Source organism: Borostomias antarcticus, assembly GCF_949987555.1.
Source record: "Borostomias antarcticus genome assembly, chromosome: 8".
NCBI lineage: Eukaryota > Metazoa > Chordata > Actinopteri > Stomiiformes > Stomiidae > Borostomias > Borostomias antarcticus.
In genome coordinates, this window is record NC_140241.1 from 861,648 (window position 1) to 887,170 (window position 25,523).

A 25,523-nucleotide genomic window follows, 5' to 3' on the forward strand; every position below is an offset into this window, starting at 1 on the left:
GTAGGTTGCATCCCACTGCACAAAGCAATGCCTCCAATTGGCTCATTTTGGTCTGGAAACAAGGTGTGGGCTCTACTTGTAGCTACAAGGCTTCACACGTGGAAACGTACATGTGAAACATCACCGCAGCGCTGGTGAAACGTCACAGCCCTCGTGTGTGTGCTAGAAGAACAAGACAAGTTCTTCGCACAGTTTACTCCTCTGTGCTCTATATCGCCATCTGGTGTTCTGAAACTACATTGCGCCGCTTTAACACTTAGTACAGTGACCGCATGCAGCCAAGCAGTTCTTTGACAGTGACCGATGCATGCGCGGTGGATAAAGGAAACCTAGTTAGTTAGTTAGTTAGTTAGTTTTATTGACAAAAATATTTTAAAAATATTGGGGTCTAAACATTTAAAAAATCAAAGAATTCAATAAACATACAGACAGTCATGTCCATGCACTCTGCTATGTACTCATCTAATATGGATAAGCCTGGGAAATGTGCCCAAATCACATTACACACGCACGCACGCACACACACACACACACACACACACACACACACGCACACACACACACACACGCACACACACACACACACACGCACACACACACACACAGCTAACGTTTCACAGCTGCCCACTTTGCACTCAGAGGTGCTTCCTCCACAGCTGCAGTGGTGTCAGCAGACTGCGCATCTCCATGCGGAGCCATGCCAGTCCTCCCCTTCCCAGCCCTGGGGCCCTCGGTTTGGAACGGGGCCGGCCGGGGAAGCGGGGCATTGCGTGGGGGAACTCCGGGGTCCAGAGCTCAGCGTGCGAGCTGACCCGCGAGGCCTGGCGTCATCAACAGGCCCGTGTTCTGCCCACTGTCTGGATGGGTTACGCAACGCTACTGTAGGATGAGGAATAGACTAGAAAAACAGGTCCACTGTGTTCAGCCCTCTGGAGGATGAGCAGCAGGATGGAACGGTCTCAGCCAAGGCAAAGACACACACACACACACACACACACACACACACACACACACACACTCCTCTAAGAAATGCCATTGCATGACTGCAAGAACTGTCCTGTGTGAGCAAGTCAAGCCACCCAGGTCCACTGCCCCTAACCCTAACCCTAACCCTATACAGTAACTACAGTCTACTAACGCCACCGATACAGTAACTAGTCTACTAAAGCTACTGATACAGTAACTACAGTCTACTAAAGCTACTGATACAGTAACTACAGTCTACTAAAGCTACTGATACAGTAACTAGTCTACTAAAGCTACTGATACAGTAACTAGTCTACTAAAGCTACTGATACAGTAACTAGTCTACTAACGCTACTGATACAGTAACTAGTCTACTAAAGCTACCGATACAGTAACTAGTCTACTAAAGCTACTGATACAGTAACTAGTCTACTAAAGCTACTGATACAGTAACTACAGTCTACTAAAGCTACCGATACAGTAACTAGTCTACTAAAGCTACTGATACAGTAACTAGTCTACTAAAGCTACTGATACAGTAACTACAGTCTACTAAAGCTACTGATACAGTAACTACAGTCTACTAACGCTACTGATACAGTAACTAGTCTACTAAAGCTACCGATACAGTAACTAGTCTACTAAAGCTACTGATACAGTAACTAGTCTACTAACGCTACTGATACAGTAACTACAGTCTACTAACGCTACTGATACAGTAACTAGTCTACTAAAGCTACTGATACAGTAACTACAGTCTAAAGCCAGAGGAGAAATCAGTGTATTGCATTGGACTCATTTAGACTGGAAGGAGACCAAGCCCAGTCTTCTCATTTCTCATAGGGAGTTCTCCAAATAGTGCGTTTGGTTTTGCAGTGCGGTTAAATATGTTTGATTAACACAGTCACGCCGAGTAAACATTCCCTCCCTGCGCATGATAAGATATAGCCCAGAAGAGATGAGGAGGGAGAGAAAAGGGAAGGAGAGAGTGTGTGCGTGTGCGTGTGAAAGAAAGAGAGAGAGAGAGAGACTGAGAGAGAGAGAGAGAGAGAGAGAGAGAGAGAATGTGGGGTGTTCTTTATCACTTGTTGGGGTACATTGAAAGAAATAACATAAGCTACTGCTGCCCCCTTGAGGCCAACTAAAGAATTACATGCATTGTACTTGTCCCGTTCTCTCTGCATCGAGATCAGAATCAATCAGAATCTGAATGTGTTTATTGCCATGCAGTTGGTTTTTTTGCACCCGGTCGTGGTGCATAACATGGAGACAACATTGTTCAGGGGCGAGACAAGACAGTGCAAAGCGCTGTACAAACGTGCTAGTGTTAAAAAGGATTTAGTGAGGACGCGCCATCACAGCCATACACGGCGCCATCTTGGGTGGTAACAAGCTCAAAATCAAGCTCCAAAACTCCTGAAAAGTCATACTCTAAGATTGAGAACCGAAAGAGAACGGGGAAGACAAATAAGAATGCAAAGCTCATCTATTTTCAATCCTTTCAGATCTATGCAGGCAGTGCCTAGTATTAGCGGATAAGAGGTCACCTTTTATCTATTGTCTGAGTCTGTCCAGGACCCAGGACCATCAGAATGAAGCATACTACAGGACCCAGGCCCATCAGAATGAAGCACACTACAGGACCCAGGCCCATCAGAATGAAGCACACTACTCACAGCTGCTCGCCGTCTCTGGCCTTGTTGTCTTGGACGAGGTAAACACAGCCGAAGCTTCCTCGCCCGAGTCTGTGGAGGATGCTGTATCGCTTAGCGACCAGGCTGGCGGGGTCAGGGGTCACTGCTGGGGAGGAGACAGCTTGGCGGGACGGACGGCCTTCCAGCTCCCGGAAACTGGGCCTTTTCCCTCCAGGTATCTGCATGTCTCTGTGAATGAAGCACAGGTATGAATGAAGGTCCCTTCATGGTTATCCCCCTGGGCAAAACGTTTATGTCAACCATTTTTTTGTAAGACAACAAAGAGAAAGCTCTTTTTCAATGTCGCCCTGACATTATACAATGAAACATCATGAGTCACTCACAACTTATCCAAGAATAAAAGCAGGACTATGAGAATCATGTGCAGTCGACTTGCATACTTGCATCTAACGTTGGCCTACTTTTTAAAATCTTTGATTCCCTTAATTGCATGTGGCTGCTGTGTTATTTCCCCACGGGAGAGCTATACGGGAGAGCTACACGGGAGATATATACGGGAGAGCTATACGGGAGAGCTATACGGGAGCTATACGGGAGAGAGAGCTATACGGGAGAGCTATACGGGAGAGATACGGGAGAGCTATACGGGTGAGCTATACGAGAGAGATATACGGGAGAGATATACGGGAGAGATATACGGGAGAGATATACGGGAGAGCTACACGGGAGAGATATACGAGAGAGATATACGAGAGAGATATACGGGAGAGCTATACGGGAGAGATATACGGGAGAGATACGGGAGAGCTATACGGGAGAGCTATACGGGAGAGATATACGGGAGAGCTATACGTCGCTTTATTTGAGAGTGCGTGTTGCTGCTGGGTTTTCTTCCTAATGAAGGTAGAATGGGGTTAGTCTCCTACAGGGACATGGAGGGTTAGTCTCCTAGCCTACAGGGACATGGAGGGTTAGTCTCCTAGCCTACAGGGACACGGAGGGTTAGTCTCCTAGCCTACAGGGACATGGAGGGTTAGTCTCCTAGCCTACAGGGACACGGAGGGTTAGTCTCCTAGCCTACAGGGACATGGAGGGTTAGTCTCCTAGCCTACAGGGACATGGAGGGTTAGTCTCCTAGCCTACAGGGACATGGAGGGTTAGTCTCCTAGCCTACAGGGACACGGAGGGTTAGTCTCCTAGCCTACAGGGACATGGAGGGTTAGTCTCCTACAGGGACATGGAGGGTTAGCCTCCTACAGGGACATGGAGGGTTAGTCTCCTAGCCTACAGGGACACGGAGGGTTAGTCTCCTAGCCTACAGGGACATGGAGGGTTAGTCTCCTACAGGGACATGGAGGGTTAGCCTCCTAGCCTACAGGGACATGGAGGGTTAGCCTCCTAGCCTACAGGGACACGGAACACAATGCCTGCTGGAGACAGAGGGACACGAACAGCCTGGAGACAGAGGGACAGGAACAGCCTGGAGACAAAGGGACACGAACAGCCTGGAGACAGAGGGACACGAACAGCCTGGAGACAGAGGGACACGAACAGCCTGGAGACAGAGGGACAGGAACAGCCTAGAGACAGAGGGACAGGAACAGCCTGGAGACAGAGGGACACGAACAGCCTGGAGACAGAGGGACACGAACAGCCTGGACCTCCTGCTGTGCATCTACTGCTCCAGCTGATCCAGATCCCTCCTGGATAAACTATAGGCTACATTACTACAGTGTGAATTATCAAATGGTTGGTTCATATTTCATTTGAAGCCCTTTCAAACATTATATTCATATCTTCCAGACGCGTTGGGCAGGTTAGGCGAGCTATAATTACACCTCTGAGAAAAGGAGTGGGCTCCCAGCAAACACGCAACGTCAGGGAGACGTTCAGATCACGTCTTAATAACGTCCTGGTCCTGAACCCCGTGTGTTCGTCTGCTGGACCCCTCAATATTCACACGTCTGGCTTGGACCCCTCTAAGACGTCTGTGGACGTGCAGAACGGGCTCAATATCTGAACGTTAAAAAAAACATTCATTCTGGCTCCTAATTGGATGTCTTTGGACGTCCGAAAAAGACGATAAAAAAGACATCTAAAAGACGTGTCTTTGCTCAGTGGGCTGATGCGAGCGCACTAAGGACTTAGGACGAACTGGTAAACGACCTCTCTTATTAAACTGTGTCAGGAGCATGTTTTAAGTTGCCATTCTATGACATGTGTGACACATTTGTGAAGAGTAAACAGACCATGGATGTAAACAGACTCACCGATGAGCGATTAGAGCCTCGTTATACTTGTGTTAAGAGTTCCGGTACTTCCGTGTTTCCTCCTGTTCCCATGGTAACACGCGTCAGTTCTCTACCCCTGAGGTCGACTCAGATCAAACTGAATAAAATAATAATAATGATCATTTATTTTCGTAATGATCATGTCATGACTATTTTAGAGAAGAAAAGTCTAACCAAGGACAGGGATTGCAAATTAGCCAAAATCCTATATGGAACTAATCTGTTTCAAATTTCTAACCTACAATGTTGTTTGCATCGACCCTGACAAACTTTTAAATAAAAAATAAATACTACTACTACAACTACTACTACTTCTACTTCTACTATTACTAGGCCTACTAATAATAATAATAATAATAATAATAATAAATTATAACAACTAATATTGTCATTGTTGTTTATTATTATTGAATACATACATTATTATATACAAACTCAATCACATTGATAATCTGCAATTCTATAGTCTGGGTATCCTAAAAATCCTAGTTAGGCTGCTGTTTGTCTGTAGCCTAATGGTCCACACAGACATCTGTCCTACCAATTACAAATACAAGTAGACCATTTCCCTGCATGATTACAGCTTAATAGTATTTATTTCATACAGAGACAACTTTACAGCAATATCATACAGAGACAACTTTAGTCTACAGTTTAACACACTGTGATTAAAACATACATAAAGATCACATTTAGTGACTCATAAAAAGCAAAGGGTTGTGGGGTGTGGGGGGGGGGGGGCAAGAGAAGGGCAGTCAGGTATAGAGTAGCGAATGAGGAGGATGGGGTTTTTCTAGACAGGTCCCCTGGTCAGGAACACCTCCTGTGTGTGGGGGGGGGGGGGGGGGGTATTGAAACATTTTCAATTAAGAAACTCAATTAGTGAAAGAAAAAGTGCACTCAATCAAGTGTGTGGGTATATATATATATATATATATATATATATATATATATACATACATTCACATATTTAAAAATAAACAGTAAGAAAGGGGACCGTCAAACAGGGTTTGTGTGACAAAACAAAGAATTTGAACAGGAAATCTCACTTAGACATGACTTCATATAATACAGTAATAGAAGGGTTATTAGACATGACTTCATATAATACAGTAATAGAAGGGTTATTAGACATGACTTCATATAATACAGTAATAGAAGGGTTATTAGACATGACTTCATATAATACAGTAATAGCAGGGTTATTAGACATGACTTCATATAATACAGTAATAGCAGGGTTATTAGACATGACTTCATATAATACAGTAATAGAAGGGTTATTCTTGGATGCTGTGAGAGGAAGATGCTGGGATGGATGGACTCTCGTCCCTCAAATGAATCTTTACTGACACCTGCTGGGATAAAAAGTAAGAAAATTGAAGCACCTTCTCACATTCTGCATGTAGTCACCTTACAGCTGCCTCAACCACCTCAAAACTCATTCAACTGTGTGACTGATTATATGATAATATGCCTTCATACACAAAGCCTGGTTAAACCCAGTATGAATGATGCAAGAATGAGCTGCTGATGCAACTCAGCACACACATTCACTTCCCTGTCTTTGAGCAACACTGAGCAATTTCACCCACAAGTTATTTAAGAACTAATCAACTGTTATTTAAGAACTAATCAACTATGGGTTAAATTCTGGCTTTGATCACAAGTAGCTGTGACTTTCAGTTCTTTTCAGTTTCAATGTAGTGAGTAAACCCTGGGCCCTTCAACTAGCCTACTGTACCCTGGGCCCTTCAACTAGCCTACTGTACCCTGGGCCCTTCAACTAGCCTACTGTACCTGAGACTGGTCTGGTCACTGGTCCAGTAGCCTACTGTACCTGGCGACTGGTCTGGTCACTGGTCCAGTAGCCTACTGTACCTGACTAAGTGGTACATGTATGACCCAGGTCTGGTTACTGGTCACTCAGTACCAGCTGTGAAAGTAAATGACAGTGTGTGTTCAATACCTGGACACCAAGCTGTAGATCGGACCCTCCTCTTTCTGCGGAAGCTGGTCAACAGGACTGAGAACAAAAAGTACAAATTGTTTTTAAGTCAGATTCCGACTCAGTGGTTCTATAAAAGTGTGTCTCTTGCTGTGGTCTTAGCTCAGACCAACACACAGGTGTTGTGGTCTTGTCTGTCCCAAGATTGGAAAGTTGGAGGTTCAAACTAAATACTCTAAAATGCCTTGGATGTACTGTAGGTTTTAGGGATACTTATATATATTTAGAATTTAATACTGCGCAATCAGTGACGTCAGTTCACGTGGTCAGATAAACCAGACTACGTGAAACAACAACAACAACCTATAGCAGCCGCTCCACCAAAGACGATTGTGATTGGTTTAAAGAAATACAGCGTTTTCCCCCTGATCCCCGAATGGTAATGAGTCCAACCAGACCTTTCTCCAGCGCTGGAACAAGGAAGTGTGGAAATAGGTCTGGCTGTGCGAAACTACTCAAATGAACTCAGCGCCTCTGTTTGGCGTTAAAATGAGTTTGGCTGGGTGGAAGCCAACAGACTAGCATCCTGTCCAAGCAGTGTGCGTTTACATCTACATTTATGAAAATAAACAGTAAGAAAGGGGACCGTCAAACAGGGTTTGTGTGACAAAACAAAGAATTTGAACAGGAAATCTCACTTAGACATGACTTCATATAATACAGTAATAGAAGGGTTATTAGACATGACTTCATATAATACAGTAATAGAAGGGTTATTAGACATGACTTCATATAATACAGTAATAGAAGGGTTAGTCTTGGACGCTGTGAGAGGAAGATGCTGGAATGGATGGACTCTCGTCCCTCAAATGAATCTTTACTGACACCTGCTGGGATAAAAAGTAAGAAAATTGAAGCACCTTCTCACATTCTGCATGTAGTCACCTTACAGCTGCCTCAACCACCTCAAAACTCATTCAACTGTGTGGCTGATTATATGATAATATGCCTTCATACACAAAGCCTGGTTAAACCCAGTATGAATGATGCAAGAATGAGCTGCTGATGCAACTCAGCACACACATTCACTTCCCTTTCTTTGAGCAACACTGAGCAATTTCACCCACAAGTTATTTAAGAACTAATCAACTATGGGTTTAATTCTGGCTTTGATCACAAGTAGCTGTGACTTTCAGTTCTTTTCAGTTTCAATGTAGTGAGTAAACCCTGGGCCCTTCAACTAGCCTACTGTACCCTGGGCCCTTCAACTAGCCTACTGTACCCTGGGCCCTTCAACTAGCCTACTGTACCCTGGGCCCTTCAACTAGCCTACTGTACCTGACGACTGGTCTGGTCACTGGTCCAGTAGCCTACTGTACCTGACGACTGATCTGGTCACTGGTCCAGTAGCCTACTGTACCTGACGACTGATCTGGTCACTGGTCCAGTAGCCTACTGTACCTGACGACTGGTCTGGTCACTGGTCCAGTAGCCTACTGTACCTGACGACTGGTCTGGTCACTGGTCCAGTAGCCTACTGTACCTGACTAAGTGGTACATGTATGACCCAGGTCTGGTTACTGGTCACTCAGTACCAGCTGTGAAAGTAAATGACAGTGTGTGTTCAATACCTGGACACCAAGCTGTAGATCGGACCCTCCTCTTTCTGCGGAAGCTGGTCAACAGGACTGAGAACAAAAAGTACAAATTGTTTTTAAGTCAGATTCCGATTCAGTGGTTCTATAAAAGTGTGTCTCTTGCTGTGGTCTTAGCTCAGACCAACACACAGGTGTTGTGGTCTTGTCTGTCCTAAGATTGGAAAGTTGGAGGTTCAAACAAAATACTCTAAAATACCTTGGATGTAGATTTTAGGGATACTTATATATATTTAGAATTTAGTACTGCGCAATCAGTGACATCAGTTCACATGGTCAGATAAACCAGACTACGTGAAACAACAACAACAACCTATAGCAGCTGCTCCACCAAAGACGATTGTGATTGGTTTAAAGAAATACAGCGTTTTCCCCCTGATCCCCGAATGGTAATGAGTCCAAGCAGACCTTTCTCCAGCGCTGGAACAAGGAAGTGTGGAAATAGGTCTGGCTGTGCGAAACTACTCAAATGAACTCAGCGCCTCTGTTTGGCGTTAAAATGAGTTTGGCTGGGTGGAAGCCAACAGACTAGCATCCTGTCCAAGCAGTGTGCGTTTACATCTAGCTGCCTCAAGCTGGACAAGGCTTCCTGTACTTTACTAAGCCCAATCTTCTGTGCTCTCTGAGGAGTGCATCCACACAGAGAGAGGGGTGTTTGTTGCTTGTGTCTTTTCAGCAGTACAGATGTTGCATCAACAGTTGCATCAACACTGACCGTGAGGGACCCGAGTGTGTGAAGTCTATCTTGGCATAGTTGTCGTCTAGGCCTCTCTCCCAGGCCGGCGCTGGGGGGGTCGCCTGGCCTATGTTGCCGTACAGGACATGGTCAGGCTTCAGAGACAGAGAGACAGAGCGAGACAGAGAGACAGAGAGAGAGAGAGAGAGAGAGAGAGATCATTACTTTTTTTTTTGCTGTATTTTAAATGATTTGTAGACTTTTCTATGTGTGCATACTGTGTGTGTGTGTGTGTGTGTGTGTGTGTGTGTGTGTGTGTGTGTGTGTGTGTGTGTGCGTGGTTGTGGTTTGTGTGTGTGTGTGTGTGTGTGTGTGTGTGTGTGTGTGTGTGTGCGTGGTTGTGGTTTGTGTCATGTGTAAACACTGAGGCATGTGACAGACCGGCGTGGTGACCACATCTCCATTCTCATCTGCATGTCCAGCTTTCCTCCTTCAGAGAGAGACGGAGGAAATTAGCAAAGAGGAAGTCAGAGCAAGATTTCACTGCTAGATAATTGTTATTGCAATCCCCCTTCTATTCTGGAAAGTTTGTAGTAGGTTCTACACAGTCTTATATAGTATAGAAAGCAAGAAATATCTGCAAAACACATTGTCACAGAACAATAGTTTGAAAAGTAGAGAATAGTTTGGGTTAATAATTTGAATGACATGGCTGAACGCTGTGGACCATTGTGATATTATATTATATTATATGATATTGGACGACTTGCCTCCTTAGAAAGAGAATTGAAAGGGTTACTGTGACGACCAGAACAACCGACAGGACTGCTGCTGCTATGGGAACAAAGAGCTGTTTCTCTGCAGCTGTGGAAGACAGACAGCATGATTACAGACAGCATGAGTACAGACAGCATGATCACAGACAGCATGAGTACAGACAGCATGATTACAGACAGCATGATTACAGACAGCATGATTACAGACAGCATGAGTACAGATAGGATTGAGTCATCCGACAACAACTACAGTAATAGGACTTATTTTTACTGGGTCTTACAAGCCTGACGTGTATTCAGGAGCATAACGTCTAGTTTGAGGATCAGTTTAATCATCTGTAGGGGTCTGAAATACCTCTGAAAATAAGGTTGCCAGGTTTCAGCCGGAACAAACAAATGAAGATACTGGCCCTCTACGTGGAGGTGGTAGGGGCTGGAGATACTGACCCTCTACGTGGAGGTGGTAGGGGCTGGAGATACTGACCCTCTACGTGGAGGTGGTAGGGGCTGGAGATACTGACCCTCTACGTGGAGGCGGTAGGGGCTGGAGATACTGACCCTCTACGTGGAGGCGGTAGGGGCTGGAGATACTGACCCTCTACGTGGAGGCGGTAGGGGCTGGAGATACTGACCCTCTACGTGCAGGTGGTAGGGGCTGGAGATACTGGCCCTCTACGTGGAGGTGGTAGGGGCTGGAGATACTGACCCTGTACGTGGAGGTGGTAGGGGCTGGAGATACTGACCCTGTACGTGGAGGCGGTAGGGGCTGGAGATACTGACCCTCTACGTGGAGGCGGTACGGGCTGGAGAGAGTCTTCCCGAGGCTTTTGAAAGCACAGGAGTAGTTCCCAGAGTCGGCCGGGGTCACGGAGCTCAGGTGCAGGGAGGCGCCGGACGCCCCCAGGGCGTGCTCGTCACGGTACCAGATCAACTCCAGCTGGTTGAAGGTGCAGCTTTCGATTGGAGCTGCTGTGCAGGTCAGGGTGACATCGTCTCCCTCCTTGATGGCTCTGTCGTCACCGGAGGTCACACTTAAATTCACCTCTCTTAACAGAGTCACACCTCTGACTCTGATTCTCACTCCGAATCGTCCGGTCCATTTTTCTACGTCTGTTTCAAATCTGAACCTATACGTGTTGGCATCACTCTTTCGGATATTCTCAATCTGTAAGGTGCAGTTATTTTGAAGGTCTCCCCGGTAGGTGAGACGCGGCGTATTGGTGGGGGAGTCACTGTCATAGATCTTTGGACTCTCATCCTGGCATATGAGATGGTTTACACACCAGAACACTCTAACGGGGACCTGTGGACTAGGATAGCTGTAAGAACACGGGATGATAACAGTGGATCCTTCAAAAGCACAGACTGGGCCTGGATACCGCACATCATAACCACCCGCAACACCTAGAAAATAAGATGGACATTGATTACTGACAAGAGAAGCATTTACAGTAAATAAAGTTGGCTAAAACTGGGACATTTACAGAAATGTTGATTAATGTGCACTGTAATTTTAAACTGTATAAATAAACCATCTGAGAAACAAAATTGAAGTTTAGATAGATTTGATTTAATAATCAATTCAAATACAGTAGTTAATCATGTCTATATCTTATGAATGATTACAGTACAGTAAATACATGTGATATGTTTAAGCTCACACTGAAAATATGTGTTTTATACTCTTATTGTCAAACTGTGATATTCCACAACAGTACACATTACCCAGCATTCCTGCTTTTAGACCTGAATGTGATATGATTAAAAAAACAAGGAACATCATTATATCACTACTAGTTGGCTTGTATGATGTAAGGCTTTTTCCATTTGTTGTGACTTAAATAAACAACATCAACATATTGGCTAATCTACAGTCCTGTATACACCCTTCACCCTGGTGAAAGACCTTAATCTACAGTACTGTTTACACCCTTCACCCTGGTGAAACACCTTAATCTACAGTACTGTTTACACCCTTCACCCTGATGAAACACCTTAATCTACAGTACTGTTTACACCCTTCACCCTGGTGAAAGACCTTAATCTACAGTACTGTTTACACCCTTCACCCTGGTGAAACACCTTAATCTACAGTACTGTTTACACCCTTCACCCTGGTGAAACACCTTAATCTACAGTCCTGTATACACCCTTCACCCTGATGAGACCTTAATCTACAGTACTGTATATACCCTTCACCCTGATGAAACACCTTAATCTACAGTCCTGTTTACACCCTTCACCCTGATGAAACACCTTAATCTACAGTCCTGTATACACCCTTCACCCTGATGAAACACCTTAATCTACAGTCCTGTATACACCCTTCACCCTGGTGAAACACCTTCTGTCAAAATGTTGGTTTTGTTTATTAATGTCACAGCTAGAGAGAGAGAGAGAGAGAGAGAGAGTGTTTGACTTGTGTTCTTAGTTGTTAGAGGTCTTTCCCTGAGTGCCCCCTCCCTGGGTGTGTTAGTGGTGGTCTCTCCCTGGGTGTGTGTTAGTGGTGGTCTCTCCCTGAGTGCCCCCTCCCTGGGTGTGTGTTAGTGGTGGTCTCTCCCTGAGTGCCCCCTCCCTGGGTGTGTGTTAGTGGTGGTCTCTCCCTGAGTGCCCCCTCCCTGGGTGTGTGTTAGCGGTGGTGCCCCCTCCCTGGGTGTGTGTTAGCGGTGGTGCCCCCTCCCTGGGGGTGTGTTAGCGGTGGTGCCCCCTCCCTGGGTGTGTGTTAGCGGTGGTGCCCCCTCCCTGGGTGTGTGTTAGCGGTGGTGCCCCCTCCCTGGGTGTGTGTTAGCGGTGGTCTCTCCCTGAGTGCCCCCCTCCCTGGGGGGGTGTTAGCGGTGGTGCCCCCTCCCTGGGGGTGTGTTAGCGGTGGTGCCCCCTCCCTGGGGGTGTGTTAGCGGTGGTGCCCCCTCCCTGGGTGTGTGTTAGTGGTGGTGCCCCCCTCCCTGGGTGTGTGTTAGCGGTGGTGCCCCCTCCCTGGGGGTGTGTTAGCGGTGGTGCCCCCTCCCTGGGTGTGTGTTAGTGGTGGTGCCCCCTCCCTGGGTGTGTGTTAGCGGTGGTGCCCCCTCCCTGGGGGTGTGTTAGCGGTGGTGCCCCCTCCCTGGGTGTGTGTTAGCGGTGGTGCCCCCTCCCTGGGTGTGTGTTAGCGGGGGTGCCCCCTCCCTGGGTGTGTGTTAGCGGTGGTGCCCCCTCCCTGGGTGTGTGTTAGCGGGGGTGCCCCCTCCCTGGGTGTGTGTTAGCGGTGGTGCCCCCTCCCTGGGTGTGTGTTAGTGGTGGTTGGCAGGCTTACCAGGCAGGAGGAGCAGGAAGATCCAGAGCTTCTGTCCGTCACTGGCTCCCATCACAAGTGTTGTCTTCCTGGCACTCCTCCTCTCTCCTTCTCTCTCTGCCTCTCCTCTCTCTTTGCCTCTCCTCCTCTCTCTCCTTCTCTCTCTCTGCCTCTCCTCCTCTCTCTCCTTCTCTCTCTGCCTCTCCTCCTCTCTCTCTGCCTCTCCTCCTCTCTCTCTCTCCTTCTCTCTCTGCCTCCCCTTCTCTCTCTGCCTCTCCTCCTCTCTCTCTCTCTCTTTCTCTCTCCTCTCTCTCTCTCTCTGCCTCTCCTCCTCTCTCTCTCTCTCTTTCTCTCTCCTCTCTCTCTCTCTCTGACTCTTCTCCTCCTCCCCTGCCCTTCCTCTTTTTTTTTTAGGAGTTATGTTTATCTGTAAACTGCACTGTAACTTTTATTCCTGTATTCTATTTGTCCTGCTTTTTGTTTTAAATGTCTATCATGTCTTGCATTTTGTTTTAATGCTTTTAATGTCTCATGTAAAGCACTTTGAATTGCCCTGTGGCTGAAATGTGCTATAAAAAATAAACTTGCCTTGCCTCTTTCTAACTCTGTCTCAGACACTGATGATGCAAAGAGAAACTGACACAGAAGATCAACGAGACATGAAGAAATTATCAGCTTTCTGACTTCCTTTTTCACTGAAACTTTTTTTCCAGGAAGTACCTACTTTTGGTAACACTTTCTATGAAGCTATAATGCATTATAAACATACTTACAGTATAAAGCGTTATAATCTGCTTATAGTGCTGTATGACTATAGTTATAAGCACTCATAAATAATCAATGCTTTATAATCATAGTTATGACACATTATAAAGCATTCTATAATGGCTTATGTAAGGTCAAAGGTCATAATACTTCATCACATTGATCATAGTATATTATAATTCCCATAGCTGTAATACATTGGGTATTATTGAGTGTATTTTACTGTGAATGTGTTGGTCATATTGTATGACTCTTTAAACTGACACACGCCAGTAATGACCATCAGTCACCGGTCATAGACGGAGTACACAGGCCCTTCCTGGTTGCCCGGGCAACGCTGCTACCCATTCCCCAATCAGGCTGGGAAGGAACGCGCCCCGGCTGACCCACCGGGCTAACGAGCAGCTGAAGGCCCTGGACCCACCGGGCTAACGAGCAGCTGAAGGCCCTGGACCCACCGGGCTAACGAGCAGCTGAAGGCCCTGGACCCACCGGGCTAACGAGCAGCTGAAGGCCCTGGACCCACCGGGCTAACGAGCAGCTGAAGGCCCTGGACCCACCGGGCTAACGAGCAGCTGAAGGCCCTGGACCCACCGGGCTAACGAGCAGCTGAAGGCCCTGGACCCACCGGGCTAACGAGCCTGCGAGCAGCTGAAGGCCCTGTAGTAGTAGTAGTAGTAGCAGTAGTAGTAGTAGTAGTAGTAGTAGTAGTAGTAGTAGTAGTAGTAGTAGTAGTAGTAGTAGTAACTCGGTAGTCTTTGGACTCAGTGAGTAGTGGATCGTTGCTTGTCTGCCCAACACTCCCATTTTCTGTGCCGTGCCTGACGTTGGTGTCCCTGACGCCCGTAGGAGCCGGAGCAGAGCCCCTGGTGTCCCTGACGCCCGTAGGAGCCGGAGCAGAGCCCCTGGTGTCCCTGACGCCCGTAGGAGCCGGAGCAGAGCCCCTGGTGTCCCTGACGCCCGTAGGAGCCGGAGCAGAGCCCCTGGTGTCCCTGACGCCCGTAGGAGCCGGAGCAGAGCCCCTGGTGTCCCTGACGCCCGTAGGAGCCGGAGCAGAGCCCCTGGTGTCCCTGACGCCCGTAGGAGCCGGAGCAGAGCCCCTGTGAGTCAAGCAGCCCGAGGCCCTGGGAAGACCGACCCCGCCATGGAGGATATTTTTGTTTGCCTTTTTTTGAGGTTACTGTGTTGAATAAATGCGCCAAGGCGTTTAAACGCTCACCGCCTGGACATCGTTTAAACGCTCACCGCCTGGACATCGTTTAAACGCTCACCGCCTGGACATCGTTTAAACGCTCACTGACTGGACATGGTTTAAACGCTCACCGCCTGGACATCATTTCAACGCTCACCGCCTGGACATCGTTTCAACGCTCACCGCCTGGACATCGTTTCAACGCTCACCGCCTGGACATCGTTTCAACGCTCACCGCCTGGACATGGTTTCAACGCTCACCGCCTGGACATCGTTTAAACGCTCACCGCCTGGACATGGTTTAAACGCTCACCGCCTGGACATCGTTTCAACGCTCACCGCCTGGACATCGTTTCAACGCTCACCGCCTGGACATCGTTTCAACGCTCACCGCCTGGACATCGTTTAAACGCTCACCGTTTAAACGCTCACCGCCTGGACATCGTTTAAACACTCACCGCCTGGACATCGTTTAAACGCTCACCGCCTGGACATCGTTTAAACGCTCACCGCCTGGACATCGTTTAAACGCTCACCGCCTGGACATCGTTTAAATGCTCACCGCCTGGACATCGTTTAAACGCTCACCGCCTGGACATCGTTTAAACGCTCACCGCCTGGACATCGTTTAAACGCTCACCGCCTGGACATCGTTTAAACGCTCACTGCCTGGACATGGTTTAAACGCTCACCGCCTGGACATCGTTTAAACGCTCACCGCCTGGACATCGTTTAAACGCTCACCGCCTGGACATCGTTTAAACGCTCACCGCCTGGACATCATTTAAATGCTCACTGCCTGGACATGGTTTAAACGCTCACCGCCTGGACATCGTTTAAACGCTCACCGCCTGGACATCATTTAAACGCTCACTGCCTGGACATGGTTTAAACGCTCACCGCCTGGACATGGTTTAAACGCTCACCGCCTGGACATGGTTTAAACGCTCACCGCCTGGACATCGTTTCAACGCTCACCGCCTGGACATGGTTTAAACGCTCACCGCCTGGACATCGTTTCAACGCTCACCGCCTGGACATCGTTTCAACGCTCACCGCCTGGACATCGTTTCAACGCTCACCGCCTGGACATCGTTTAAACGCTCACCGCCTGGACATCGTTTAAACGCTCACCGCCTGGACATCGTTTAAACGCTCACCGCCTGGACATCGTTTAAACGCTCACCGCCTGGACATCATTTAAACGCTCACCGCCTGGACATCGTTTAAACGCTCACCGCCTGGACATCGTTTAAACGCTCACCGCCTGGACATCGTTTAAACGCTCACCGCCTGGACATCGTTTAAACGCTCACCGCCTGGACATCATTTAAACGCTCACCGCCTGGACATCGTTTAACCTGAACCTGGTTATCCCAACTCGGGAGGTTACAACACATGCACACACTAACGCACACACACACACACACACAAACACACACACACATACACCACCGAAAACATTACCTCTCGCCCTGCACTGTCGCTGGGGTGGAGGTAAAAAGCTAATGAGAAAAATAGACTGAGTCGAACTTGGAAGATCCAGGATCAGACCACCTTCCCAGAAAGCTGTCAGTCACGATTGGCAGGGACACCAATGACTGACCTCAGATCAGCCTCTAAACAGCAGCTTCATCCTGCTCCATCCTCTGGGCTGCTCCTTCCTCTCCTGGCCCTGCCTCAGCACTGGAATGCAGGGCCTCCATCTCCATGCTCTCCCTCTCTGCTGGCCTCCGCCCCCTGGTGGTCTGGAGAGACACAACACCCAACAGTCAGGAACAGGGGGAGAGACTTGGAGAAATGAGCAGCAAGTTCATTATCACAGGCCTACATGAGCAGATCACAGACCACAAACACAACTAGAGCAAGTCTACCAGCAAGCAGATTACTTAGACTTGACCTCTATGCCATAGTTATAACCCCCTGACTGACTGGGTAATACTGTAACTTGTACCTTAAAGAACAGATATAGATAGAACAGAGTTGATATCACCAAGATCAGCAGCACCACAACCACTCTGATGAAATCTGCCAGAGGAGAGTCTGACACAGAAACACAGCGGATGAGGAAACTGATAATCAGATCAGATTAAGCCGTCAACTGGGAAGTCAGAATATGTAACTCACTTCCAGTCAAAAGTGCTGCTACAGTACTTAGTGAATTGTGGAGAGAATCATTTACCTTAAGCTAGTGCTGCTGACATTAGTATTCATTGGTCAGCTACCCCAGATGACCACAGGAACCAATGACTCACTGACAGATTAGTAAAGATACATCCTCAGTTAGAGTTCTTAAAGTGGGTCGAGACCTTTAATCTCATCTCAGCCTCCCAAAGAAGATGAAGCCACACGGCCACCGTGTGTGAGAGAGCATCTAGATCCTACGAGCACAGAGACGTTCTGACCCCAAGCAACCATGACCTGAGAGAGGAGGGGGAGTATCAGAACACAGGACCGGCCTGGTCACATGACCTGAGAGAGGAGGGGGAGTATCAGAACACAGGACCGGCCGGGTCCGGCTCTCAGTCCAGGGGTGATGTCAGACTGGGCCGGCTCTGCTGGTTCCGTTAGGGCTCAGTACGGTCCAGAGCTGAGACTCTGGGTCTGGGTCCAGGTGATGTCAGACTGGGCCGGCTCTAGAGCAGGTAGAGTCAGGTGTGCTTGGCCTGGGAGAGAGGGAAAAGGTTCAGGTGCTCTTGGCCTGGGAGAGAGGGAAAAGGTTCAGGTGCTCTTGGCCTGGGAGAGAGGGAAAAGGTTCAGGTGTGCTTGGCCTGGGTGAGAGGGAAAAGGTTCAGGTGTGCTTGGCCTGGGTGAGAGGGAAAAGGTTCAGGTGCTCTTGGCCTGGGTGAGAGGGAAAAGGTTCAGGTGTGCTTGGCCTGGGTGAGAGTGAAAAGGTTCAGGTGTGCTTGGCCTGGGTGAGAGGGAAAAGGTTCAGGTGTGCTTGGCCTGGGTGAGAGGGAAAAGGTTCAGGTGTGCTTGGCCTGGGTGAGAGGGAAAAGGTTCAGGTGTGCTTGGCCTGGGTGAGAGGGAAAAGGTTCAGGCTGTAAAAGGAACATTCTGCATCACCAGGCTGGACACCAACACTTGGCTGGAGAATGAAACTTTATTTCTAGAAAAGATTACACAAAAAACAAGAGCAATCACAATGCACTTTACATTCAAGTAAAATAACAAAATATGCATTCATTCATTCATTCATTCATTCATTGCAATGTCTACAAAACAAGCTGTTGCCATTGCTATCAGGTAATGAGGCAATAAGGCAAATTACAAGTAATAGAAATCACAAATACAAGTAATCAGAAATCACTTAAAAGCTAAATATCTTATATAAAAATGTTTATTTTCATCTTCAACATCTCAAATTGAGAAATATCTGGGTTATGAGAATCCCAACTCTGGTTGACTATCCTTGAACAAAAAAAGCAGCAGCATTCAAAAGTATTTTTCAACTTAAAGGGCTAGTTCGGAATTTTGGACTTAGAGCCTCATTAACGACTTAATGTTGCTTATTGATGAGGAACATTTTCAGCTGATTCCATGACGTCACTCGTTCGGGAGTTCACGGCATGCTAATGCTAGCACAACTGAACCGAAATGGCTAGCATTCAAAGAAAACTCACTTTAGACACCCCAAACTCACTTTAGACACCCCAAACAAGTAAGCCACCACTTGGAGGCGCCAAAGCTGCAAATGGCACCCAAATTATGAACATTTGCAACATCGGAGAATGCCCACTATTGGCGTATGTATGGCATTCATGGTGAAAATAGTGAATGCATGATAAATATTGTTAAGCTACTCCTCTGCCAAGGTGATCATACCAATAAATAATGTGGACATATACAGGAATAAGAAAAGAGCAACTACAATTTGCCCACCCATTTGATACCCAAAAGTGGCCAGGCTCATAACTGCAATCAGTCCCTCCTCTAATCAATTCAGTCGATTGAGTCCGTGCGCATTGCGTCACTTGATTGAGTCACGGCTCATTCACGTCACACTGATCTTCTGGAGGGAAATGATCCTTGTCGCTCATGAGATGTCATTTTACTACGAAGCGTAGCTACGCACAACCACCCACACAGGAAAGGGAATGAGAGGGAGTACATGTACTCAAAAATGTCATTCATTTAAATTTCGTAAAGACTAGGCTAACCCTAACCCTCCCCTAACCCAAACCCTAACCCCAACCCTAACCCTCCCCTAACCCCAACCCTCCCTTAACCCCAACCCTAACCCTCCCCTAACCCTAACCCCAACCCTAACCCTAACCCTCCCCTAACCCCAACCCCAACCCCAACCCTCCCCTCCCCTAACCCCAACCCTCCTCCCCTAACCCCAACCCTAACCCTCCCCTAACCCCAACCCTAACCCTCCCCTAACCCTCCCCTACGAGCAACTGAGACGAGCTACCGGGAAGGGGCGCACTAACGCTGCGTAATGCCAACCTGAACCCCCCTCGGTGCTCAGCTGCCCAGCCCATCACACTCCGGTCTGTACCGGGAGGGTCTTATCTCAGGTCTGTACCGGGAGGGTCTTATATCAAGGTCTGTACCGGGAGGGTCTTATCTCAAGGTCTGTACCGGGAGGTTCTTATATCAAGGTCTGTACCGGGAGGGTCTTATATCAAGGTCTGTACCGGGAGGGTCTTATATCAAGGTCTGTACCGGGAGGGTCTTATCTCTAGGTCTGTACCGGGAGGGTCTTATATCAAGGTCTGTACCGGGAGGGTCTTATCTCAAGGTCTGTACCGGGAGGTTCTTGTATCAAAGCCTGTACCGAGAATTGTCCGTAGAACAGGTTTTTATCCCAACGGAGACGAAGTTTAACCCCGCATCAGAGCGCCTATCGGATCCACTCTCGTCTACGTTTAGGCTACTGAAAGATCACCCGGGTAAGATTTTGACAGCAGAAATCTGTCATTTGAAATTGTTCAAAATTCGAAGACTGGAATCGCTCGGTTTTGGCTGTGTAGGTTTTGGGCTGTGTAGGTTTTGGGCTGTGTAGGTTTTGGGCTGTGTAGGTTTTGGGCTGTGTAGGTTTTGGGCTGTGTAGGCTACAGGTAATAGACTTGTGAGATCTAAACCAACTTTTTGTATGACCACGGCTTTTCCGTGCGTTATTTGGTAAGCAACCGTTCGTGGAGTTGATAGTATATAATTAATGTCATTTAATCTCAGTATTGTAGCATGCTTAATCACGGGGAACCAGGTATTCTTTTTTATTGCTGGAGAAAAGCTTTCTCTGTCGCTCACTCAGAAACAATGTATGTGGTTCTGAAGGAAGTGTGTGTGTAGCCTATATGTATATCTATCCATCCATCGAGAGAGAGAGAGAGAGAGAGAGAGAGAGAGAGTGTATTGGTGCCCATCTGGATCACTTGTAGCAGGCTCCATGCTAGGCTTCTTAGCTTCTGGTAGAACGCTATGATGGTGCTTTATTTTGAACAGAAATACATTTCCTAATAGGTTAAGCCTACATTCAACACAAATAAGTTCACTTGTTATGTACAAACGAATGACTTGCTACTAGATTAATATAGTCTTCATTAGAATAAGTCAACCAAAGATGAGGGCCCCGTCTGTCTGAGGGCCCCGTCTGTCTGAGGGCCCTGTCTGTCTGTCTGAGGGCCCTGTCCCTGTCTGAGGGCCCCGTCTGTGTCTGAGGGCCCTGTCTGTCTGAGGGCCCTGTCTGTCTGAGGGCCCTGTCTGTCTGAGGGCCCTGTCTGTCTGAGGGCCCTGTCTGTGTCTGAGGGCCCTGTCTGTGTCTGAGGGCCCTGTCTGTCTGAGGGCCCTGTCTGTCTGTGTCTGAGGGCCCTGTCTGTCTGTGTCCGAGGGCCCTGTCTGTCTGAGGGCCCTGTCTGTTTGAGGGCCCTGTCTGTCTGAGGGCCCTGTCTGTCTGTGTCTGAGGGCCCTGTCTGTCTGAGGGCCCTGTCTGTCTGAGGGCCCTGTCTGTGTCTGAGGGCCCCGTCTGTCTGAGGGCCCTGTCTGTCTGAGGGCCCTGTCTGTGTCTGAGGGCCCTGTCTGTGTCTGAGGGCCCTGTCTGTCTGAGGGCCCTGTCTGTCTGAGGGCCCCGTCTGTCTGAGGGCCCTGTCTGTGTCTGAGGGCCCTGTCTGTCTGAGGGCCCTGTCTGTCTGAGGGCCCTGTCTGTGTCTGAGGGCCCCGTCTGTGTCTGAGGGCCCTGTCTGTCTGAGGGCCCCGTCTGTGTCTGAGGGCCTTGTCTGTCTGAGGGCCCTGTCTGTGTCTGAGGGCCCTGTCTGTCTGAGGGCCCTGTCTGTCTGAGGGCCCTGTCTGTGTCTGAGGGCCCTGTCTGTGTCTGAGGGCCCTGTCTGTGTCTGAGGGCCCTGTCTGTCTGAGGGCCCTGTCTGTGTCTGAGGGCCCTGTCTGTCTGAGGGCCCTGTCTGTCTGAGGGCCCTGTCTGTGTCTGAGGGCCCCGTCTGCGTCTGAGGGCCCTGTCTGTCTGAGGGCCCTGTCTGTCTGAGGGCCCTGTCTGTCTGAGGGCCCTGTCTGTCTGAGGGCCCTGTCTGTCTGTGTCTGAGGGCCCCGTCTGTGTCTGAGGGCCCTGTCTGTCTGAGGGCCCTGTCTGTCTGAGGGCCCTGTCTGTCTGAGGGCCCTGTCTGTCTGTGTCTGAGGGCCCCGTCTGTGTCTGAGGGCCCTGTCTGTCTGAGGGCCCTGTCTGTCTGTATCTGGGGGCCCCGTCTGTATCTGAGGGCCCCGTCTGTGTCTGAGGGCCCTGTCTGTCTGAGGGCCCTGTCTGTCTGAGGGCCCTGTCTGTCTGAGGGCCCTGTCTGTCTGTGTCTGAGGGCCCCGTCTGTGTCTGAGGGCCCTGTCTGTCTGAGGGCCCTGTCTGTCTGAGGGCCCTGTCTGTCTGAGGGCCCTGTCTGTGTCTGAGGGCCCTGTCTGTCTGAGGGCCCTGTCTGTCTGAGGGCCCTGTCTGTCTGAGGGCCCTGTCTGTGTCTGAGGGCCCTGTCTGTCTGAGGGCCCTGTCTGTGTCTGAGGGCCCTGTCTGTGTCTGAGGGCCCTGTCTGTCTGTGTCTGAGGGCCCTGTCTGTCTGAGGGCCCTGTCTGTGTCTGAGGGCCCTGTCTGTGTCTGAGGGCCCTGTCTGTCTGAGGGCCCTGTCTGTGTCTGAGGGCCCTGTCTGTGTCTGAGGGCCCTGTCTGTGTCTGAGGGCCCTGTCTGTGTCTGAGGGCCCTGTCTGTCTGAGGGCCCTGTCTGTGTCTGAGGGCCCTGTCTGTGTCTGAGGGCCCTGTCTGTCTGTGTCTGAGGGCCCGTTTATCGGACCCTGACTCTGGGGCTTTATGACAGGAAGTCCCTCGCTAATAAAGAATGAGTCTCCTCACACTTAGCAGACACATTTATCCAAATAAGCAACTTACAATAAATATACCTTGCTACATTTCTCTAGAGTGAGAGCAGCCTACTGTGTATGCCAGTCATCATCAGGTAATAACTGGGAGTTCATATACACATCTGCATGACCCAAGAGATGAAGCAACATTGGGTAGAATAATCATGAGAAACCGATAGGGAGAGATGGAGAGGGGGAGAGATGGAGAGGGGGAGAGATGGAGATGGAGAGGGGGAGAGAGGGAGAGATGGAGAGGGGGAGAGATGGGAGATGGAGAGGGGGAGAGATGGAGGTGGAGAGGGGGAGAGATGGAGGTGGAGAGGGGGAGAGATGGAGGTGGAGAGGGGGAGAGATGGAGGTGGAGAGGGGGAGAGAGGGAGAGATGGAGAGGGGGAGGTGGAGAGGGGGAGAGATGGGAGAGGGGGAGAGAGGGGGAGAGATGGAGAGGGGGAGAGATGGAGCGGGGGAGAGATGGAGGTGGAGAGGGGGAGAGATGGAGAGGGGGAGAGATGGAGAGGGAGAGAGATGGAGCGGGGGAGAGATGGAGGTGGAGAGGGGGAGAGATGGAGAGGGGGAGAGATGGAGCGGGGGAGAGATGGAGGTGGAGAGGGGGAGAGATGGAGAGGGGGAGAGATGGAGAGGGGGAGAGATGGAGGTGGAGAGGGGGAGAGATGGAGAGGGGGAGAGATGGAGCGGGGGAGAGATGGAGGTGGAGAGGGGGAGAGATGGAGCGGGGGAGAGATGGAGAGGGGGAGAGATGGAGCGGGGGAGAGATGGAGGTGGAGAGGGGGAGAGATGGAGCGGGGGAGAGATGGAGCGGGGGAGAGATGGAGCGGGGGAGAGATGGAGGTGGAGAGGGGGAGAGATGGAGAGGGGGAGAGATGGAGCGGGGGAGAGATGGAGGTGGAGAGGGGGAGAGATGGAGGTGGAGAGGGGGAGAGGGAGAGATGGAGGTGGAGAGGTGAAGAGGGGGAGGTTTAATTCCTCTTCATGTATATGGATATATACATATTTATTCATATTTAATATATATGAATAAACATTTATTCATATATAAATATGGAACACTGTAGAGGTCAGTATACTGTACCTGAAATGGAAGCATGTGTGCTCTCTTGAGGGGATGAAATCATTGCTCATTTGGTCAGCATGTATAGTATGAATCACTAACAGTTTAAAGTGCATTCTGCGTTCTGGCTGTATTCACTTGTATTAGGCTCTAGGATTAGATTAAGATTGCTGTTTATCTATTAAGGATCCTGAACATGATTATCCATGATAGTTAAATGAGAGTAATTGTGTTGTCCGAGTTCTTTTTTTAGATAGGGTTCGTTTAAGGTTAGGGTTCGTTTAAGGTTAGGGTGTGGAAGGCAATAGACCAATCCTGTTTGGGGCTGTTAAAGTAGTCAGATTCTCATAGATTGTCTGGGCCAGGTGTGTCTGGGCCAGGTGTGTGTGTCTGGGCCAGGTGTGTGTGTCTGGGCCAGGTGTGTGTGTCTGGGCCAGGTGTGTGTGTCTGGGCCAGGTGCGTGTGTGTGTCTGGGCCAGGTGCGTGTGTGTGTCTGGGCCAGGTGCGTGTGTCTGGGCCAGGTGCGTGTGTCTGGGTCAGGTGTGTGTGTGTGTCTGGGCCAGGTGTGTGTGTCTGGGCCAGGTGTGTGTGTCTGGGCCAGGTGCGTGTGTGTGTCTGGGCCAGGTGCGTGTGTGTGTCTGGGCCAGGTGCGTGTGTCTGGGCCAGGTGTGTGTGTCTGGGCCAGGTGCGTGTGTCTGGGCCAGGTGTGTGTGTGTGTGTCTGGGCCAGGTGTGTGTGTCTGGGCCAGGTGCGTGTGTCTGGGCCAGGTGCGTGTGTCTGGGCCAGGTGCGTGTGTCTGGGCCAGGTGCGTGTGTCTGGGCCAGGTGCGTGTGTGTGTCTGGGCCAGGTGTGTGTGTCTGGGCCAGGTGTGTGTGTCTGGGCCAGGTGCGTGTGTGTGTCTGGGCCAGGTGCGTGTGTGTGTCTGGGCCAGGTGCGTGTGTCTGGGCCAGGTGTGTGTGTCTGGGCCAGGTGCGTGTGTCTGGGCCAGGTGTGTGTGTGTGTGTCTGGGCCAGGTGTGTGTGTCTGGGCCAGGTGCGTGTGTCTGGGTCAGGTGTGTGTGTCTGGGCCAGGTGTGTGTGTCTGGGCCAGGTGTGTGTGTCTGGGCCAGGTGCGTGTGTCTGGGCCAGGTGTGTGTGTCTGGGCCAGGTGCGTGTGTCTGGGCCAGGTGTGTGTGTGTGTCTGGGCCAGGTGCGTGTGTCTGGGCCAGGTGTGTGTGTGTGTCTGGGCCAGGTGCGTGTGTGTGTCTGGGCCAGGTGCGTGTGTCTGGGCCAGGTGTGTGTGTCTGGGCCAGGTGTGTGTGTCTGGGCCAGGTGTGTGTGTCTGGGCCAGGTGCGTGTGTCTGGGCCAGGTGCGTGTGCAGGTATGTGCCATTGTTCTAGGTGCAGATTTTTGTGTCTATTTCACCTTCCCTGTTCTTGACTCTGTTCCAGCCGGCTCCAGCAGAAGATGCAGAGAAGACGTACCTCGTGGTAAACCAACACAACAGAAGGGAAGACTGATTTTATTTTTTTTATTTTATTTTTTAAAAGGTCGGCGAGAATTCTGTCCGGTCCAAGAACAGGACCTTGTGGGACACCCCCAAACTGATTGGTCTGGTCTCTCCAAAGCCTTCACAGTTGCCTCCCAGGTGTCTCCCCGGTTGGCCGCGTGTGGGCTGTCGGAGGAGAAGCAGGGGCTCCAGGCCGTCGGGGGAGAAGCAGGGGCTCCAGGCCCTCGGGGGAGAAGCAGGGGCTCCAGGCCCTCGGGGGAGAAGCAGGGGCTCCAGGCCCTCGGGGGAGAAGCAGGGGCTCCAGGCCCTCGGGGGAGAAGCAGGGGCTCCAGGCCCTTGGAGGAGAAGCAGGGGCTCCAGGCCCTCAGGGGAGAAGCAGGGGCTCCAGGCCCTCGGGGGAGAAGCAGGGGCTCCAGGCCCTCGG

At 49.8% G+C, this 25,523-nt stretch overlaps 1 protein-coding gene across 1 annotated transcript in view; it reads right to left on the reverse strand.

Moving 5' to 3' along the window:
* Positions 1-25,523, reverse strand: part of pi4kb (phosphatidylinositol 4-kinase, catalytic, beta) — a 229,655-nt gene that overhangs the window by 94,832 nt on the left and 109,300 nt on the right. The gene's annotated exons all lie outside the window — the stretch shown is intronic.